At 36.2% G+C, this 15,436-nt stretch overlaps 1 long non-coding RNA gene across 1 annotated transcript; it reads right to left on the bottom strand.

The window, feature by feature from the left end:
- Positions 1 to 11,348: 11,348 nt before the first annotated feature.
- LOC147476661 (uncharacterized) lies at positions 11,349 to 15,156 on the bottom strand. The gene is made up of 3 exons (XR_015208746.1): positions 15,062 to 15,156; positions 12,458 to 12,783; positions 11,349 to 11,494 (listed from the first exon to the last, which is right to left on the bottom strand). It is a non-coding gene; the product is annotated as an uncharacterized LOC147476661 (long non-coding RNA).
- Between the last annotated feature and the right edge of the window lie 280 nt (positions 15,157 to 15,436).

Below are 15,436 nucleotides of genomic sequence, written 5' to 3'. Positions count from 1 at the left end.
TGCTCCATTTTACCCATTTTTCTCTAATATTCCACAAAACTCACTTTTTCCTGTAGAATCTTAAAACATAACTTACAAACACTATTAGTCCACTAAGATGACTAAACAAGAGGCATAATCGAGGGTTAAATAGCACTTTTTGAACACTTATCACAACTCCCAACTAGCCTTTTGCTAGTCTCTTAGCAAATAAGATAAAAAAAATAGATAAGTGATCAAAATCACATCCTAATAACAAAAATAAAATCCTAATTCATTTTTGCAGGCATCACGATTGCATTTACCATAAGCAACAAGGCTTTAAACCTTTAAGTTCCCCAAAAAGGACGAGTTATAGTCTCGTGAGGGTTTTCAGGTGATATACCCACAAAATCAATCAATAGCATGTTCAAGAATGATAGCATTTTTCAGAGAGAGAAATTCTTTACCCATTTAGTGCTTACTCCAATAGACAATCTCTATTGCTGACTACATTGCTGCAAAGACTCATAGATTATGATGGGAGATAGTAAAAATTGACAAAATTCTCAATCAAGGCTTATGTGTGTACTCAGTCAATCTCCTATACTCTCCTATCCAAGAAACAGAATCCCTAGTTTACTATAGGTAGATAATCTCGACTTTCAATCCTCACCGGTCATACTCTCAGAAAAAAATCTCTTAGAAGATGGTCTACTATTTTACCTCATGTATGTGGGGAAAAGAATAATGAATACGAACATCCCACATACTACCTTGAAAAATGAACTTCTAGATGAAATTAGTCTCATGGAAATAATGTCAATCACATATGAAGTGTCGGGTCCTTCACTTTAGTATCCTCTAACCTATTCTAGACTTCGTACCATATTGTAGTGATAAGTCATGGGTTGTAACTTGGCTTGGGTATTGGTTTATGAAGAAAAGGTAAAAAGGATTCAAAGGTTGTTTCTGAAAAACACTAAGGGTTTTGCTTCATTATTTGGAAGACTTCTTCAAATTTTGTATTGCAGAGAAAATTCTTCCTTTGTCTTAGCTTTTCCATCCATTCTGTTCAACTTCTTCTTCTTCTTTTTTTTTTTTTTTTTTTTTTTTTTTCTTTATCTCAGTGGTATATCCTTGATTAGTACTGGATATGCTTATTTTCCACTAGCTTCTTTCACTTAGAACAGAATAATAGTCTTCATTGTATCTCTCTGGTATTTCCTTGTAATCTTCCTTTTGTGTTATTTCTATTCCTCTTTGTGCCCCTCGTATTTTCAGAAACATATGGGTATGGCTGATAAATATTTTGGCTATACTCCTTGTCTAGAGTTGGGTAAAGGGTAAAGGGTTTTATGAAAGAAAATGGCTTATTGTAAGGCTCAAAAGGGTTTAACATGATGGTCCTACTAGGTGGGATAAAGGCTGAATGGGTTCACTACTTGACTTATCAGTTATGATACTCTGTTTGAATAGACTACAAGACCTAATGGCTATCTCCCCAGTTGATGTCACTTCGTGATTAACCAAATCAACAAATAATGAGACTATATTACAACAACATAAAGAACTGAAAGATGTTGAGTCACTAAGACTCGGATTTTTCGTAAGAACTCTCCAAAGAATGGGTATAAAGCTCAAGTCTCACGGGCAAAGTCTAAAAATTCTACTTCCAGTTTACTAGGGGTTTAAATCTCTCTTCTAGCAAAAGTACACAAAACTGACCAAGTATTATGATGGTGCCTTGATAAAGAATTCTATCAACAAGAACTATGTCCGAGCATAATAAATAGTCTAAGCGGTAATGAAATCAATAATATCAACTATCTATCAAACTCAATACTAAGCAGTATAGAATCTATATCCCAAACTCATCATTAAAATTCATTTTTCTCATGCTGCGGATATAGAAAAATATTTTTGTTTTTGAAAACTAATTTTCAAAATTCATTTCTCAAATACTTCTCAAGTACACCCTTCCCCAACTTAACATATGCATTGTCCTCAATGTATAGAAATTAAGTAAATGAAATGAATGAGAAAAAGGGAAGATGTTACCATTGATGCCGAATATCAAAATTAACCCCAAAAATAAGAACATTTCCTTTTACCAAGATTTTTTTTATTATTGTTAGGTCTTTTTAAGTTAGATCCCTAAGACTATATACCATGCATTATCAATTTGGAGTGAGGAGATCAGATTTTCTTACCCAAATCTGACGAATGTTTGGAGGACGAGGAGGTCTCACCTTGTGGTTTGTCAAAAATACTCCTTGATATGCTGGAAAGATTGCTGGTGAAGTTGTTTCTCTACCTTAAACTATTTCAGGTCTGATGATTGTGTGATAAGCCCTGTGGTTCCTCTATGTAGAAGATTGACGAAAATCTTTCTTTCTAACAGGACAATAGTATCTGATGTGCCATTTACCACCACAGTGATGATAATGGATGTCCGGGCATTTCATTGCTCAGCCAACGCGGTAGACTGGTTCACATACTTCTCTCGTTCAGACAATGATGGTATAGAAGAGGCTTCAACAATGCAATGTTTCTTATCAATATGGTCCACTTTCTGCTTCAAAAGACTCATTTCAGTTTCTAGATTCTGTTGTTTTTTCCAAAACTTCTTTAAGCTGATTCTCTAGTTATTGATTTTTCTGGGCAGAAGTCTATTGTTCATCCTGAAATATAGAGTTCATATTCTCAAGATATGATACTCTCTCTGTTAATTTTCCATTCTACTCACTTAAATCCTGAATTTTCGGCAGAGATTCCAAGAACATGGCTAGCAACGCCTCTATGGTGGGGTTGTCAGGTTCATCACAATTTTCTGTAGATTGAGCACTCTCAATTGTATCTTCGAATGGGAAGGATTCTTGTATCATGCTATCAAGGAAGTACACCTCTCCACCTTCGATGTCATCACAATCCTTATGCAACAGGTGAAAGATATTTATGTCCATGGACATCTTACCAAAGTTAATCTTCGTTTCACCGTTGTGACAATTTATCAAAGCTTTTGCGGTAGCGAAGAAAGGTCGGCCTAGAATAATTGGAATTTTATCAAAGGCCTCATTGGTGTCTATCACAATGAAATCCACTAGATAGTAGAAATCGGCTACTTGAAGAAGAACATCCTCAACTATGCCTCAGGGAATCTTGGTAGAGCGGTCAGCGAACTTCAATTTGACTTGTGTAAGCTTTAGGTTATCCAGGCCCAACGCTTGGTACACATGATATGGCAAAAGATTAACACTAGCACCAAGGTCTAAAAGAGCATTACCCATGAATTTTTCTCCTATCTTGCATGATATTGTAGGACTTCCTGGATGTTTGAGCTTGACTGGAGCTTGTTGATGGATAATAGATGTTGTTTGTCCAGCTAGAAACGCTCGCTTTGGAACATGAGTACTTCTCTTTATGTTGTATGCATCCTTCAAGAATTTGGCATATGATGGCAACTGCTTGATCACTTTGAGAAAGAGGTTATTGATGTTATCTTTCTCAAATGCCTCCTTCATCTCTAAAAATTGTTTGTCCTTTTTGCTTTGAGCAAAAAACATTGGAAAAGGTGCCTTTGGAACAAACACATCAGCATGTGTTTGCTCTTCTTTCTCTTTGGCATTCTTGCATATCTTGTCTTGGTCATCTTGACAAATGGGAGTGGAAAGGATTTCCCCCACTTCCTTTTGAACTTCATTTGAAATCTTGACCGATTGCTCTGTAACAATGTTATCATGAGAAGGTAAGTCAACCTTATTGTCTATCTTCAATCCTAATCTGAGAGTAGTAACTGAGCTGACATGATCATGGAGGTGATCAGTACTAGCAGTTGTCCCAATGTGGCATACATCTTCACTCTTCGATATTGGTTCCAATAAACTAGGTTGAGTGGCCTGTGTCTTTACAGACAAAGCAGTGGTGAGTTGGTCGACCTTAGCCTCTAGAGACTCCATTCTAGAACATTGACTTGCCTAAGATTGCTGGAGATTGAGCTGAGACTGTCCAAGAAGCTCTAGAACACTTTCAAACTTCTTATTTTTCTGTGATAGCAAAGTAATTGCATTCTCCAGGTTGGCAGGTGTGGCATAATTTCTCCTAGGATCAGGCACTAACTCTCCACTTGTATTGGAATTTTGTTGAGAGTATAATTGTTGTTGAGGGACCAACTGTGAAGCTTCACTTGTCTGTGGAATATAACTTTGATCTTGAGAACCTGGGGGTCCAGCGTTCTGTCTCCAATAATTGCCTTGAAAGTTATTACCACCTTGGTTGGGCCTCTGAAATGAGTTCACATTGTACTCTCCAACTGATGCATGTTGACAGTAACCAGGACATTCTAGAGTTGCATGGGAAGTGTCCGAACAGACTTCGCAGTATTGGCTAGCTTGCATGATTGGGAGAGATTTAGCTTGAGACTTGTTGATCTTGGAGGGATTCATAGAGAACTGGTTAAATTTCTTACTCAGAGTTTTAATGCTGGTGGCCAGGCTGGCCAATGTAGACTTCAGTTCTTGATCTGATTGTTCATGTGCTTGGTAACCAAATTGCTTTGGCTCCCCCTCCATTCTAGCTACATCCTTATTGCTAGTAGTCCATTGTTGTGTTTTTTCAGCTAAATTCTCGAGAAAGTTGTAAGCTTCCTCTCCATCCATTGATGTAAACTGGCCTTTGTGCATTGACTGTATCATCTACTTGTTCATCATCGAGAGTCCTCGATAGAAAAAATGAGCTAGTGTGCTCTTATCATAACCATGTTGTGGACATGAGACTAGCAAATTATTGAATTTCTCCCAGCTTTAATGATATTCTTCAGGCACCTTCCCTTTGAAATTGTTGATGGCTTGCTGCATGGCATCTGTCTTCTGGGGTGGGTAGAACTTGTTCATAAACTTTTTCTCAACTTCTCCCAATTGTCTATTGAATTGATCGGTTGTGCAGTTAACCATTCAGAGGCTTTACCTTCAACTGAGAGCGGAAAAAGAATCAACTTGATACTCTCATCTTTGATATTCTAGTTCTTGAAAGTTTTGAGGACTGATAGAAATTTGTTCATGTGAATATATGGTTTAACATTGTCTAAACCATTGAACTTTGGAAGCATAGAGATTACTGATGCTCTAAGTTCAAACTGGTTAGATTCTGTCTCTGGAAAAACAATACTGCTGGGTGGGTCTCCAATGATTGGCGAATAAAAATCGCTCAGCTTCTTCGTCTGTTGTGCTTGCATGGGTGGGATAGCTTCAGGATTATTGGTGTCCACAACACCTCCATCATTGCGTTCAGCCATTATATCAATCCTGTCTAGTATTATTGCTATGCGAAGATGATGAAAATTGTCCTACTATGCTTGAATGCAATTAAACTAATATGTAACTATTCTAAATTATACTAATATGCAAAACTACTTTCTTTCAACTGGGTTGGGCTTTGCAGCTAGTATCTCTCCCGTTGTCTAAAGCTGTCTCTTCTAGGGTTATGGTGAATCACTTGGATTGCTTAAGTACCACGGCCCACAGATGATAGTCCGTTTGTCAAGATTCAGACAAGAAACACTAGAGTTTGATGTTTCACTATGTTGGCTTACAACTTCAATTGTTGAAAAGGTCCTAAATGCAATTATACTAGAAAGCAATAAAACTAAACTACGGTGTAACTATTCTAAGAAAGCAATAAAACTAAACTACGATGCAACTATACTAAGAATGAAATAAAAAGAATGAAGATTCGACTAACCTGGATGGTAGATCTTGTCTACGAGATGTCCTTCAAGTTTCTTTCTTTCTTAAAAGGATGGATGATGCGGCTAAAATTACCTCAAGATCCAAAATTCTAATCTTGAAAGAAAATGTTAAACATAAACAACTTAAAATGGCAGCGACGCCATTTGGTCAGCTCCTTAGGGCTACAATTAATTATATCCCCGGCAGCGGCACCATTTGACCTTCGCTCTTTTTGTGTGTGAGATGGTATATGGATGATATAGATAGATGATAGTCGTTGAACAAAATAGAAGCGTATCAAAACCTAATTATCCCTCAATAAGTAAATGATGAGTAGGGTATCATTCCACTTTTAAGTGTATGTTATGTGGAGGGAAGGACTGGAAAGGGGGTTTGAGGGATTAAAAACTATGATTGTAGAGATTTTAGATTCTAATGCTAAACTAAACTAAACTAAACTATTAAGAATTTATAAGAAAGAGAATTCAAGATATTAGAATCCACCAATACTTTTGATTCAATGACCTTTTGCTTCATGGTTGTTCTCACAAGTAGACTACAATTAGGCAATCGAGCGAGTGTCAATGCCCTCTTGGACGAAACATCGTTAACGAATAACTCTACTTAAGGTTGTTCCTATGTTCATGTTACTAGTATCTTCTTTCCTTTTATGTGAGTTTGGGCAGCTATTCAATTAATCGCCATCTAAGGCAAACACAAAGAATACTTCCCTTACTCTAAAACACTACACAACTAGAAGAAAAGTAGAGAATAATAGTATAATATTCAATTACAATAAATAAAACCCTATTCTAGCATTATATTCAATTGCAATAAATAAAAGCATGTCACTAGAAAATATTCAATTGCAATAAATAAAACCCTAAACTAGCATGATATTCGATTGCAATAAATAAAAACCTTAATCTATACTTTCATCCCCTGGTCTGGGCAATGGAACTAATAACTAAAAACATAGAAAGAACTAACCTGATTGAAGAACACCATGAACCAGAAGAATCATTAATCCTTAAGCACTGGCTTCATCTCCTCCTTTGAAGGAGAAGATTAGCCTTCCATAAAGAAGGAAGAATACGAAGAACGAGAAGAAGAAAAGTCGAAGAACATAAGACTAGAAAAACTAATATATTAAGACTCAGCTAGTTAAAACCGATCTTTTATTATTAATCTCTCTCTGCCTCAAGTTCTGGAGACAAGAATATAAGTGAATTGGCCAAATACATGAGGCACTTAGGTCCTCTATTTATAGAGGTTACAATGAGCTCTAGAAGCATTCCAAACCGTCATTTGTTTCCAAATACAAATAGACTTCTTTCAGAGTCCAACTTCGTCTCCAAAACTGAGAAGAAAGTGGCTACAGTGTCGATCCATGCGTCTGGACGCACTATTCATGCATCTCAAACGCGATCAATGCATCTAGACGCTCGATCCATGCGTCCCAGACGCGTAAGCCTATTTTGTCTCTTTTGTTTTATCCTTATATCCTCTTTTGCGTGCTTTGGTCCAAGTAACGAATATTTTGGCCTTGGGCTTCCAAATAGGCTTTAAAATAGGTCCAAGTCGCATCTTTAATAGCTCCAATTCCTTGGCCTTCTCCATGATTGTCCACGGGCTTCCCATGTGATCCTTAATGCTCCGAATTGCTCCATTTTACCCCTTTTTCTCTAAATTCCACAAAACTCACTTTTTCCTGTAGAATCTTAAAACATAACTTACAAACACTATTAGTCCACTAAGATGGCTAAACAAGAGGCATAATCGAGGGTTAAATAGCACTTTTTGAGCAATTATCACATGTGTAACAAGCCTTTTAAACCCCTAGGTTTACCCGACAAGTTTAGTCTCGTGAGAGTTTTCCAGAGAAGTTACTTACAAACTTCATCTATACTATAACGAAAATAAAAGTAATTGGTCCTTAATTTAATCTCAGATATCTATACACCTCATTAACAATGAATAAAGAATAATCATTTTAAAACCTAAGTTAATACATGCATAATAATCAAATCATCTAAAAATAAATAAACACGCAATGAACTATACTATAAAATACAATGGCAGGTCCGTTTCTCAAACTTTGGAATAACGTCCTTAAGTAGGTTCTCACAAGGAATGTGTCAAGACATAAATTACTCTGATTTTTCCACTTAAGTTTCGCTCACTCTAGTGTGCAGTGGGCACACTTTTCCTCTCAATCTCAATGAGGTCTATTTCAGCAAGATTTGCCAAAACACACCAGTTCAGTTAGAAGTGTTATTTTCGGAAGAGATTATAAAGGAGATGGCTATTGGGGAGAGTTGAGACTGAACTTTAGTGTGAAGTTGCCTACGTACCCAAATGTATTGTTTAGGATCAAGTCTCGATTGTGTAGTTCTGGAGAGTGACGAAGGTTGGATTTTATAGATAGGATCGGTGATCAGTTACTTTCTCGTTCTCCAATATTCCAATCGTGGGGTGAAGTTGGAGAACTTGCTGGAGAACCGCACGCGATATGAACTTGATGGAAGTTTTGCCAACAAACTTTAAGGTGAACAAAGTTGTACGTGGAAGTTGTTTGAATTGGTCAAACGACTTCCTCATCCAACTGAAGACACGTGTTTAATTGAATATCAAATATATATAATTTGCGATGTTGTAGGTAGGGTCTGAGCATGGGCGCTGAGCGTGGGTTTTTTAGGCTCTGAGCATAAACTTTATTGTTTGTAGGTAAGTAGGTTGGTTCTGAGCGTGGGGTTTGACTATGGGTTTGTATTGAATTGGGTTTTTATTAGGCCACATTTGTGGGGGTCAGAACATCGCCCTTTCTTTATTACATGGTCATAGCCCATGTGGCAAAGAAAGTAAGTATTTATTATTATTATTATTATTATTTTGGTTATTGGTCGGATAGTAGGAATTCTTGTATTTGGATATTGATAGACAAATAGATAAGCTTAGCTTGCATATATTTGGCAAAGCCCGTGTGGCAAAGAAGTAATAATTTTTTAGTACTTGGTAAGTCTGTAAATCGGTAAAATAAAAATGATGGGAGTTGAAGGCAAATAGAAATTTTTTTCTTGATATAATTTATACAGAGTTTTGGAGTTTGATATTGTTGAATTTATCGAATAATATAATGGTGAAAATATGCAATGGGAGTTTGGTAAATAGAATTGTATTGACTAGTTAAAATGGTTAAAGATGAAAGGCTATAGACTTGTAGCCCACGGGCTTTTTGATGGCTGTTATGGCCTTATGGGGATCAAACTTAAATATATGGGTTGATTTTTAAGGGGCCAATATAATGGGCTTGATCTAGGCTTTTAGATATAATGGACCGGGTAACTAAAAAACAGATAACAAGGATTGGTAAACCAATATTTTGGTCTAATTCGAAAGTAGGAACGGCAAAAGGATAAGAGGTTCTCAACAGCGGCTACTAAACTGGATTGCAAGTGGCTGAAAAAGAAAGAAAGAAAAGAGTCAGTTTTAGTCGGTTGATCTTGGTTTCTTCAACTAAAGATTTGATTGGCTTCAGTTTGGCCAATAGATAGGTCAACAAAATTGACACCAGTATCGGTTTTGAAAACAAATAGTATATCGATTGATCGGCAATTGTTGAATTGTGTCATCAACAAAGGTCGGTTGGCGGTAACCCACCTAAAAGTCGGCAAACAAGTTGTTTGGGTGCAAAAAGAAGGACCTATATTCGATCATGTATTCAATTTTGGGTATATAGTTTGGAATATAAATGGTCTTCTAAAATTAAACAAGTTGTTTGGGTGACCAAAACAGTTCCAAAATCCAGGAAATTGTATTTATACTTTATTAGCAAACAAGGATCATGTATTCAATTTTGAGGGTAGGATCAGCTCGGAACTTATTTGGAGTGTACTTCGAGAAAGTTAGCTTTGGAATATAAATGGTCTTCTAAAATTAAATCAGCAATGCTGCACGTAACACCAGTTCAAAGTGAAAACCGATCAAAGTAGATGGTCAGGACAGAAGTGGTTTCCAAAATCCATTGGAAATTGGGTATTTAGATCGGTATCTTTGGTTAGCAAACAAGGCCATAAAGTAGGTCAGGTTTGGCCAATTTAGAGGGTAGGATTAGCTCGGGTTTTCTATATTGGTTGGTATATCACTACTAAAAAAAAGGGTTTATAAGCTCAGCTAAAAGGTGAGATGTTAGAGTTTTTACCTCGATTTTCTAGGAAAAAACAACCAAGGTAAAATCCATTGAGATAATAAAGTTCTATAAAACCTAGATAATAAGCTACTAAATTATCTCATAAGTTTGAGATCTTATCTAAATATATTATCTCGGTTTTCTAAATAAAACTGATATTATATAAAATAAAACCAATATGAATTGTTGATTGATAAACCAAGTTTAGTAAATAGAAGAAAATAAAATAAAACCAATATGAATTGTTGATTGAAACCAATTAGTATAGAAGAAAACTGGGATGTTTTTTTTTTTTATTGAAACCGAGATAATATCAAAAAATAACCGTGATAAATTCTTTTGGAAAGGGAGATTGTTGGACAACCTTTTATCTCACCCTTTGTCACTTTTTGTTGGTATTGCTCATGACAATTAACCAGCAAATAAAAACATGTCCTAAACCACCACATTCCCTTTCATATTCACAAACATCAACACCAATTAACAAAAGCAACCCAACATAAGTAAATTCTTTGAAGAACTTATTTCATTAAGATAAGAAAGAACAATGTCGAATATGAACTTAACTTTCAAAGAGTACTAATTATCAATCAATTATATATAGAAACTCAAATATTGTATCAACTACTATTATATCAAATTATATACAGATGGTTCCTGCTGAATTTCCTCCTTACAGATGGTTCCTGCTGAATTTCCCACTCAAAAAAAAATTGAGAATCCACAGGTCCCAAAGTATTCACGACGGTCATCAGCTGTGAAAAATTATAGGCTCCAAGACTCTCTTCGTCAACTTAGTAAGTGGAGACAAATATCCAAGATGGTCCTGATCCATAAGAGAAACATCATTTCTAACAAACTCATCCTGTGCTAACTTCTGAAAGAATGACCAATGTTTATGCTCAATCCAGTTCCATCACTGTACAACGGATTTATGCTAGATCGAGGACTCTTCATTCAATCTTTCCTTTGAAAATATATCTGACAGGAAATCCCGAGGGAATCGGTCATTGATGTCAATAAGACTATCTCCACACTTGGCAACCGAGGACTCAACTTGAGGTGCATCTTTAGTGGAGGCCCGTACTAGAATAGAATTATTTGATTGCTCAAGGACATAATTACTATGTGTGTCACTCGAAGCTATCTCACCCCAATGAAGCTCTGGTAGGATAGATGCAGGGTCCTCACATTGCTTAGAAGTTACTTCTAAGCAATAGAACCACACAATAAGAGAGAATATAAACAAAAGAAGAAGGGCAAAAAAAGGAAGGGTTGAACAAGTATAAAAATGTTGCAGCAGTGACCTTACCAGAAACTTTGGCAAACTGTGTCCCTTTACTTACAGAATCTCCATCTTTCTTAAAGCACTCGACCTAAGAGCGAAAAACGTTGTTAATAAATAGACGCTTTTGTGCATTTAAAATAAATATAATAGAGATAGGAATTGCATAAAAGACTCCCTACATACCTCTGCACACCTCCAATGAGGGATCAATCTCGTTAAATATCATCTCTGCAAGAGAAATTCCGGCAATGTCAACCTCCTTGACTAAGAAATGTGCTTCTACTTTCATATCAATTGGAACGGTGGCCAGGACATGTCCGTTTAAGAGAAAGCCTGTATATGTCAAAGAAAAAGGATGTAGAGTTATTTCCATCAACAATAATTAAAAAATATGTCATCAAGGATTCAAGGTCAATAGCTCGTTTTATTAACTCTTCATCCTTTCCTCAATTGTTTGAGCACTATCAATTGACATAAAACGTGTGAAAAAGCATTTTCCTCGAATCTATGTATAGAAGAATTACAATCAAACATTGAAAATATTGTAAACGTAAGTAAATTCTAGACAAGATAACAAAAATCCTAAGGTTTAGAAAGAGTGCTTCTTGCATATATAACAATTAGTTTCCTGGAACACTAGGTTCTAAAGGGGTTAACCATTCAAAACAGCCAAGCACATACAACTGGTATTAGAAAATGGAAAGCTTCTAAAACACTTTTAATGCACAAAACTACCATTATAACTTTTGTTAAAGGGTCGATTGAAAGAATCTTTGCTCCACTAAGCGGTAGAAGTCGCGTAACTTACACAGATAAAAACAGCATAAGAATGGCACACTAAAGAAGGGGGGATAAAAGATAAATCGCATGAATGGAGAGACATCTCACGTACAATACTGCTTTCGTGGAGCAAAGGATTTTCAGAAGTCAGGTGTATCGTCTAGGCATACAGCAGCTTTACTGAAACTTTGCACAACATAATAGTTGAAGGAATCCACGTTGCTTTGCAAACTGTCAACATTTACTTTTTCATGTAATCATATATGTATCCCATATTCCCATATATATATAATCAATTCATACCGAGATCAAGGGTCGCCATAACAAGGTTAAATTGGTGATGCCTGCCATTTGAGTAAGAACTATAGATTATGAACACTGATTACTAATGCAATTAACTAACAGCATGATACCCAATAGTATAATAAGAAGGAACAAGGTTTCAAATTGCTGTCTAAAAATTGATAACTAGGACTTGCCTTAAGAAAAGTGATCCAAACAGAAGGAAGATCGCACCTGCCTCTGCCATGTTATTTGTTGTGATTCCGAGCCCTCCTGCTGCTACTCCCAAAACTTTACCAGTTTTGTCTCTGAAAGTGTTGCCCCACCCTGATCTTCCTGGATTCCCAATTGAGCAACCATCTGTGTTCACTTTCATTATGTTTTCTGGTGGCAGTAACCAATAGCATTCGATTACCTTCTGCAATCCCCGAAGCTTGTGCTTTAGTCTCAGTCTTTGGAGGAGCATCATATCTTGGATGTTGTTATTCATGTGCCCTTTCAATTTGCTATGGGCTCTAAACAATTCCCACTTTGGAATCATGTAGAGAATCAACCGTGACCTGCGAAAATGTGATAAGGCCAGAATGTCATTTTTGCAAGCACATAATAAAAGAACTATTTACCATATTGATAAAATGTAATATGAATAGTTTTACTAATGAATAAAGTGATGAAACTCTAAACGAAAGTAAAACTAAAACTGCTTTGTTACTAGATTTATCAAAGATTTCTACTCTCAATCCTATTGAGATATAGTGGAGTAGATGATTCGTTCCACTCCTAGTTCTTTCACATGTAATGTTTTCTAAGTCTAATCAATCTTAACTAAAGTCTAATGAGAGATTTACGAATAATAAACTACGATGCAACTACCCACAAGATACGACTAATTAACTACGGAATGCTGCGTTGATTCTATGATAAGGAATTAGGGGGGATTGATTCCACCTTAACTCAACCTAACTTACTAACGACGAATCGTCGTAATCCGAATTGAACTGCTATGCAGAACCATTGGTTCTTCCTAATCCCTAATTACACATGGCATTTCTACCAATTCATAACTAGCATGTGAACGATTAAACCCATTCTCATGGTAAATTAATCGTTTCTAGAGTGGAATAGAAATTACAACGACTCTACGATAATCGGAATCATTACGCAATCATTTTCGATATGAAATTGAATACGACATAATATAAAGATTCTAATTTTATGAATTTTAACTAAACAATAATCCAACCTGAAATCAATAACTACGAAATGAATAACAAACAATAAATGAAATTAGATCTAACAAATTTAAATGACAAAATCGAATTTGATCAATAATAAACTACTTTATTTATCTAATCAAGCAATAACAATACTTTAAAGGTTTAATCTAAAACAAGGAATGAAATGAAACTAAACTTAATTAAAAACCATTAAAACTAGATCTAGAAGCTATTCTAATGGCTACTTTCTATCCTAAGCTCCCAGATATCTTAAGAGTTAAGTCTTCTTTGTTGATAAGGAGGAAATCAGATCCAAAATCGTGCATGGGCTTGGAGCCATGTTTTGGGCCGGAAAATCGGGCCCAAAACCCAATTCTCAAATTCAAAAGGGCTCGTCGTCATTTGGATTCGGCTTCAACAGACTTTTAGTCCACTTCTGCTCCTTTGATTAGGCTAAAGCTTAAACCATTGGAAAGCTCTTCCCGAGCCGGTCGTTTTGACATAAGGTAGGCCCAATTCCAAGGTCTTAGTCCAAAGATACGATCTTCGAAAGTTCTACTGACTTTGTGCACTATTTCTGCCCGCGTGGACTTTGACTTTTCAAGGTCTGAGTAGGCTTTACAAAGGCTTTGTCTTCTTGAATCTTGGCCTTTAATCACAGAACTCCTTAGCAACCAACCATTGCTCCTTTATCTCATCAAAGTGGCACATTTCTGCACATAATTGACTTTGAACCCTGAAACGCATAAAAACACGTAATCAGTATTAACTCTTAATTATTACTCACATAATTGGTCTAAAAGTATGATTGTTAAGGGGTTAAAACTACAGTTTTGGGCTCTTATCACATATTTAAAAGCAAACTATGTCTCAACTCTTTTTCAACACCCTAACTGGTGCAGCTACTTGTTATAAAATAGAAGCTTTTCAAGCATGGGATTGACAGAAAACCCCTTAGAGCACGAGGTCAAAAGCAAATATCTCTCTCCTTTTATCCACGCGGTGACTTCAATACCATTATGATGTATACCTCATAAGAACAAATGGTAATATATGCTGAAGACTGATGTATGACCAAGGTTTTCAGTTTGAGAAGGTACTAGACAAAAAAATCAGTTGACCTTCAAGAACTAACAATTCTTTGGGATTTTGTTGTTCTGATGCCATTGCAATAATTGATACAGAAAATGAAGTACATACTCAAATAGGCTGTCTTTCCATTCAAAATTTTAGGAAGTGGATTTTCTTGTCCTGTCTTTATTTGGGATGCATCATGTTTCCACATTGACACAACTTTTCACATAAGAGGATCTCCAGGTAACATAAAAATAGATTTGTGGAACACATGGAAACCAAAGTCTGCCCACATAACTACAGCAACATAAAAACCCAATTTCGAGATTTTTGTAAACTGTTTATTTTCATTCAAAGCCTACAACCTATGTAAGCTTAAAATTATTGAGCGGGCGACTATACTTTATTTTCCAGGGACCTAAAACATCGTAATCCATAATGTTATCTCTAGATGGAGCATTAGGTTGACCACATTCCTATATGAAAGACAACTGATGTATATACTTAGAAACAAAAACTTGTTTTTAAATTTGGTCGGAGTAAATACCACACGAATGATTCTTTGGGAAGCTAAACCTTTAATATCTACTGGAATTTGACCATCCCTGGGAACCACTAAGGCATTGATATACTCATTCGGCTGCAAAGAAAGGTTGAAGCTTACTACATGGAAATGTTGGTGGTGAAGCAGAAGTGAATTATTAGAGAGAGGAGAGTACCTCGATCGCCGGCGTCTTTGGAAAGGGCAAGCTTGATAAGGGCATTGAGGTCATAGCTGATGAGTTGATTTCAGCTGTTTTTTATTCTTCATGAGAGACTTCTTTCAAGTTAGTTCGGAATCTAGCCAAACCGCAGTAGCTTTGGCAACACGAGGAGATTTGGGCACCTGAGGTTAATGACTTTGTTTGCATTATGGACAATG

This window comes from Coptis chinensis, chromosome 9 (assembly GCF_015680905.1).
Source record: "Coptis chinensis isolate HL-2020 chromosome 9, ASM1568090v1, whole genome shotgun sequence".
Lineage (NCBI taxonomy): Eukaryota > Viridiplantae > Streptophyta > Magnoliopsida > Ranunculales > Ranunculaceae > Coptis > Coptis chinensis.
The sequence above is the reverse complement of the archived record's forward strand: the minus strand, read 5'-3'. Positions and strand labels throughout refer to the sequence as shown.